The sequence below is a fragment of the Manacus candei genome, unplaced genomic scaffold (genome assembly GCF_025592945.1).
Source record: "Manacus candei isolate 608988 ecotype Guabito, Panama unplaced genomic scaffold, ASM2559294v1 h1tg000060l, whole genome shotgun sequence".
NCBI classification, from domain to species: Eukaryota; Metazoa; Chordata; class Aves; order Passeriformes; family Pipridae; genus Manacus; species Manacus candei.
This window is the reverse complement of record NW_026138108.1, coordinates 10527619-10534948: the sequence shown is the minus strand read 5'-3', so window position 1 is coordinate 10534948 and position 7330 is coordinate 10527619.

The following is a 7330-nucleotide window of genomic DNA, read 5'->3' as shown; positions in this document are numbered from 1 at the left end:
ACAGCGTCCCTCATCTGAGAGATCTCAGCAGGAGTTGCCTCATATTATCCATTTCTGAAGTAGGCCAGAAACTACATGTTACCTTAGTAAAACTGGGCTGCTGCTTTTCTCTCTGAATGTATCTATGCTTCTAAATGGAAGGTGCTTTTAGCTACCTAGAGATGTGGATTAACAAAAAAATTAAGTCTCTGCTGGAAAAAATTTACTATTCTTTTAAGTCTATTCTTTCTGTGGATCAGTAAGGTCTTGACTCTTGAAAATTATCAGAAGGGATAAACAACTGTATAAGCAGAAATATCCATAAGTAACTCTATTTTGTGGGATTAGCTATTTTAAGAAAAACCAAACCCACAAATCCAAAACCAAATAGGTCAAAAATCAGTCATAACAGTTTATGTGTCTAATTATACAGTGATTAATTACTGCTTTAACTGAATTTATTTTTTGATTGAAATCACAAGTTAAAGTTTATGATATAAAATGTAGTTTAGTAATATTAAATACCTCTTTAGAATAGTTTTTCTTTGACACTAGAGCACAATGTGTAATCAATCAAGATAAATAAGACCATTTATCTGCAAAGAGAAATTTCTTAAGTATTATCTAGTGGATACCCCTTGTGTTAGTTCTGTGATCCACATAAATTTTAGAACCATTTGACACCCCCATCAGTATTTGCTGAAGAATCAAAGGAAACTGAAGAATAACACAGGCAAGGAGTGAAACATATACTGCTCTCATCCAGCTTGTTCCAGCATGTTAATATTTCCAATTTTCCATTAATTCCAGGGTTACTGAAACAAAGATTAAAAATCAAAGAGAGAAGAAAATGTAATTTCTGCCATCCAAAAACCTGCAATTTTGGCAATGCTGTGCATCACAAAAACAACTGTCCCCTCCATGTGAAGGTTGTTTTTCATAGTCTGACTTGAAAAGAAGTTTCCTTTGGAAGTAGCGAAGTTTTCAGAGGTGAAAGCATTAGACCAACTGCCTGGCTTATTTTGAAACAGTTAAAAACAACACCAAAACAAAACACACTGACCTGCTGGGTGCTGGAGGGCATTTTATTTCTTTCCCACTGGTTTGTTTTAAGAGTAAAGACCTGTATTGTAGTTAGGTCCTGGGAAAACCTCTCTGAACATCCTTCAGAGTGCAGTGCCAACAGACACACGGACACAACAGGCTGAGCTCATTTCTGACACAGTGCTCTTGGCTCCTGTTATGGCACAGTGTGGTTTATAGATTCTATTAGTAATTTTGTCCAAGTAAAAAAATAATAAAAATGTCTGTATTACAGCAGTGCCATCATGACTGAATGTACAGATATACTCTAAATTATCACACTGCAGAAAATGGTTTCACATTCTGTGACAATCTCCTGAAGTTCCCAGACACCTGAACACAGTTTCATTGTTTATGCATGTTGTGAGAACTATACAGAAGTGCTCACTTTAGAGCTGTCCTAATTTTTTCAGAGATATCAATCTGCAAGCTTTCATAAAGATTTAGAGGGGAAGGAGGGGCTTTAGCTGCTTTGATGTATGGTTATTTGTTAAAAACTTCAGCACATTTGCATTTTGTTTCCCCAGGTAATCTCACATACTTGCTTGCTAAGCTTAAACCTGGGGAAAAGCAAATACATTCCGACAAGAACTAATGAAACAAGTGTGCAAGCTAAATGGAGGCACACTGCCTCTGACACATTGGGAAGACCTATCAAATCAATCTTTAATATCAAATACTCTGGCTAGGGAGACATCACACAGTAAAAATGCTTCCATCTATTTGGGAAGAAAGATGTGAGATTACAAGAGATTAAAACGAACCAAAAAGGGATTTGCTTTTTAAGACAAAGAACAAGGAGTTTATAACGTTCAGAGTATCACATCAATAGGCACTTTTACACATAAATAAAAGCAAAATGTTGAGTTAAAAACTCAGCATTTGAACAAAGTATCTAAAATAAAATATTCACATTTTATTTATTTTTAAATGAAAAATTCAAAACAGTAGAAGCAATAATATACTGTAAAATGTGGAAGAGAATCCACTAAAGGATACAGCCACTTCAGTCAAATTTCCTTAACTAATCATTGCCCCAGTTATGGAATATACACCCCACTACAGATAATTTTAAGCTGGTCTTTATTATAACACTAAACAAAGCCAGCTAAATCCACCCAGCTGCTCACAGTAAAGTGTCTCATTTGGAAAGCCAGACTTCAAAAAAAACAAACGGATGTGAGCCCTGAAATCCTAAGAGGAGGCAGTGCGTGACACATGGAAAGCCTATAATGCACTGGGCTTTCTACAGCCAGAGGTTTCTGCAGAGCAGGCAAGATAGATTTCTGTCAAAAAATCTGTAAGAGTAGCTCATCTTGTCCTAGAGAAAAGGAATAAGTTATGTGTTTTCTTGATGTCATTTCCAGACATATTTCACCTAAGACCACACAGGGAATCCTACCATCTTTTACTACCCTTCTGCAGAATTTTCATCGGCCAGGGTCTGAAAGATTCTGCCAATGTAGGGCCTGGGACAGGATTGGCACTTATGTTATAATAAACTATCCAAAATATTGAATAAATTACTTAACTCTCCACTTTGAGTCCCCCTTTAATGGACATGATCACTCCCTTTAACCCCTGAGACATAAGCTACAGCATTCTTAACATGGGAAATACAGCATGTGCTGTCAAGGCAATGTCCCCATGCAGTAAACATTATTCTCTTTTGATTTAAGCAACTGTAAAACAAGAAAACTACCCAGACCAAAATCTAGTCTCTCCCTAGATCCTCAAAAATTAGAAACACTTCTAGCTATTCTTCATCATGTTCCTTTTGAAAAGGGGTTTCTTTACCAAGTGAGTTTAGGAGTTCAGTGTAGCCCCAGGGTTTAAGTACTAAAGACAGCACCAAGTGTACCGATTGGAATCAGTACTACCCAATAGAGGACTTCTACCTCCTTCAATACTCTAGATGCCATTTAGGTTTTTGCAGTCTCCTCACTGTTCAGAACTCTATGTCAGAGCAAATAAAATATCATTTCTGTTCCAGTGCAGATTCTGGGGCAAGATTTTAAAATGCAGACCATTATTGTTTTTTGGGATACCAAGGTATTTCATCCCAACATTTTTTTAATCTATGCTGAAAGTAAAGTGCCCACTAATTTCAATAAGAACAACATTATAAAGACTTCATTGAGGTCTGATCAAAATCCTGGACAGAGGTCCTTTTACAGAAGCCAAATAGTCTGACTCATGTAATAGTCCTACTGCAGCAAATACAATTACTTAAATGTATAAAGTTGTATATGTGCATAATGACTTGCAGGATTACATATCCTTCAGCTAGTATGCACAGAATGCAGCAGCTTTTATGGTAAGATTGAAAGCTTGGGTATGTACTAGTACTTTTTATCTTGAGCCTTTGTCACATATTGCTTAAAAATTATTCAGTATATTTCTTAGAAGCACTGAATTAAGAAATGTATACTTTCATCAGTGAATTTATTTAGTAAATTTGAGCATTTAGGACTAAAAAGGGTATTTTTTTAACAAATCAATAATGGCTATGACTTCAGATTACTGTGAATGTAAAATGACAGAGAATTGGAAAGCAGAAATTTGGTCTGAAGACTACTGTTTCAGAAGAAGAGTGCCTTCAAACATTCAGAAAAAAATGGGTTTGACTTCATAAGACTAAAAATTGTTTTCCCACTGGATACTTATAGTACTTAGCCAGGAGTGCCAAATGGTATGGGTAGCTAAGAGAAACAGCAAGCTAAAAAAAACAGTCACGAAGCAAGTATTTGCAAACCAGAGTTAAGTAAAGCCCTGATCTTAGCCAAGGAGTATTATCATTACTTTTGTGCTACGTTAGTGTCATCGCTCTCCTTCGGACAGAATATTTCAAGATCTTATTTCACACCATTTACATCAAGAAATCCTGTGGGAAGTTTTATTTACTCTTCCTTATAATAGCATTTTCTCCCCCAAACCAGGTTTTAAGTTTAAAGGTCTTCATCCTTCTAAAGTAGAATGCACACAGTTTTTGAAGCAAAAAGCAGAAAAGTAAAGAGATGTCTTCATATCCATGCATGCCATTCCTCCATCTGTTTGGTATATGTTTGGTGAATATCTCAGAAGAGTGTACAGCTTTTTTCCTTACCTGCAATCTCAGAGCTACGCTTAATATGAAGTTATCATTTTATGTCCCATCTTCTTCAACCAGAATGACAGCCAAGAACCACAGAATTCTGGTGCAAAGTACAACAAAATAGATGTGAGATGCAGCTGTGCTCACCCAGCTATGGCCTTCCAGCATCTACAAAGCAGTAATGATAAGACAGACATTTTCCAGAGCTTTGTCATCCTCAGCAGCAAAATGTGACTCCAACAGTCAATCATAAGTTCTCATTATCCAACTATAAGGGTGAAATTAGCACAGAAGTCTACACAGATGCCACAGAGGACATTCATCCAGGATCTCACTAGTAATATATCAACAGTTTGATTTACAGGAAAATCAGGATTCAGTCACACTTCACATCAAGGAGTTAAACAAATATAACATGAATATAAATGCACAGGCCTCTAGATGCAGTAAAAGCATTATAAAGACTTGAAGTTGAGATCAGAGAGACTCTCTCCTGTAGCCAAGTGCTACCCAGTACCAGCTGAGACCAGAAAATCTTTGACAGCAGGGCACTGATGGTACATAGTCCAGCCTCAGTCCAAGTTAAAGTAGCTCTCAAGGGCTTTTAACCCAGTATCAGCAGAGACACGGGTTCCAAACAGGCATTGCCCTTGAGCCCCTAGGAAAAGCTAGGATGTCAACTGACAGCACCTCAATCACCTGACAGGAGCAGTCTGTATTCCAGCTCCATAGAAAACACGAGGCAGATCAATCACAGTGCCACTGCATTCACCCAGAGGTCAGAGTATATACAGTTATCCAGAGTTACCATGGGTTAATTGGCACAGCACACATGTAGCTATTGTACTGAAAGGTCAGGTGCACTCATGTACACAGGGCTTTAATCCACATGGACAAACCTAAAGAAAGCTCCTATCAACCCATTTCCTACCAGTCTCAAAGCCAGAGTATCTACTCTTTATCCAGCACTGCCCATGTGTAGAGATGGCAGCTGTGTAGAAAAGGAGTGGCTCACAAGGAAAGGGAAGCTGACTTCTCTTCAAAGGTAGCACAGGATAAGCAAAATACTCTCAAGAATCCAGTCCTGCCACAGCAAAACTGAACGAAACAAACTTCAACCTCTCCTGTTTTATTTGCCCAACTTGCAGACTGCAGATTGCTAAAGGGTTGCTGCTGTTTAAAACTTCTTCGAGTTGCAAGGCACAAGAACAAAGAGTTACAGCAGAATCTGGGCCCTCATTTGAAAAGTTTTGCTTTCATAAGTACTCACTGACAGATCTACTGGCTGCTTAGTGACCTAAGTGGGTCTACTGCTGGACAGCATAAAGTTGATTCAGGTTTACAATGAGTCAGTAAAGAATTTAAAATAGCATAAAATAAGGAAATTGGAATACTGAAAGAATTCTTTATTAAAAACAGCACAGGATGATATTGTGATCATCAGATACCTAAATTTCATAACAGTCCACAGTAAATTTCTAGGAGTTAGAATAGGCAGATGGTTATAAAATGGTTAAAAGCTATAAAGACCAGCAGACTAAATTATCTGATATATTTATCTTAAAATAATATGTTTTGCATAGATTTCATTGCAGAAACTCTCATATAACTTTTCTAGAACAAATAATCTTTAACATTGTGTTGTGCCAGTATGCCAAGCAGTTTGAGGAAAACAAACAGAAGCTTGTTTCTCAAAGATACATTTTGCTTTATCTTGGTTGCATTTATATAATTGTCAAGATGTATTCTTTCAAACTGAACATGTTCTGTTTTCATTAGTCATGTAGAAGAAAAGGGAAGTAAATACGGAGCAATTCTAACAGCTTTCTCTTCTTACATCATCCTTTTACAGTACACAAAACAAAATCCAGTTCTTGGAATAAATTTGCAAAGATATTATACTGCCTCTTCCAATATCTTTTGGGAAACTACACTTTTTATTAGACATTTCACACTGTAATGAATTTATAATCATTTATCCTGTGTGCATTCAGAATGTAAACTAATAAAATGTCTGTTTTGGTCCATCAGATATCAAAGGGTGCTTGCTCTGCTGAAGAAATTAAATGCAGTTGAGCTGAATGCCTGATGGCTGATTAAGCTCACATTTTTCAATTTATCGAATCAAATAGATTCGGACAGAAAATATAAACAAATTAATTTTTCTTCTAAGACCAGCGAGTCTATACAGATAAAGCAATAAAGTTATGGTAATATAAATAGCATAATTAAACTATAGGTGGGAATTCAGAGATCATTTTCAATTATTTGAAGGTATACCAAGCCTAGAATGGAGACTGTAATTTTGACAAGCTTTGATACCAGTAATTTTCATTAATTATTCAATAGCAAGCTTCATTAGGCTTTCTGGAAGGCTAACCACTGTGTCTTTCTTTTTTCTAATTTTAAGGATGTCCTGGAATTAAAAAAAAAAAAAAAATCATGGAAGAAATAATAAAGGAATTTACACTAAATATATTTTGGTTCTTGGAGTGGTATAGCTATGCTGTATCACTCTCTTTCTGTCTGTTGAGATGGATTGATCCTATGTTTAAAGTCATTAAACTTTGTCACTAATTTTCAATGAGCTTAGGACTGAACCTTAATTCCCAAAGCAACAAACCCTGAAGCTCTTCACAGTCAATAATGAAATTTTCAGGGATGGGACTATTTTCTCTCAGCAGGAAGTTTTTAAATTCTTTATCAGAGGAGAGCCACAAGGCTGACTTAATTCAGAACAAGATGGCAAATATATTTCAATAAAAACCAAACAAATGAAAAAGTAGGAAAGAAAAAATTAAAAGAGAAGAATTGTAAAGAAAGGAAATGAAAATGATGGGTACCTAGAAAAAATAGAGACAAAAAGAGACAAATGGAAGAAGGGGAATAAACAAAACCTCTAAGAGGTCTGTGAAAAGCAGAGAGAACTGTACTATACTCTCAGCATGTACTTAAGCATTGGTGCTTTGAGTGCTCTGAAATAATGCTAATAATGTCTTTTCACACAATCACAGACTGGCTGAGGTAGAGAAGTGACCTCTAGAAGTCATGTTGTCACCTGCTTCACCAAGAAGGGTGACCTAGAAGAGGTTGTCCAGCACCACGTCCACACAGCCTTTTAGTATCTCCAAAGACTCCACAACCTCTCTGGCAAACCTGTGCCAGTTCTCAGTC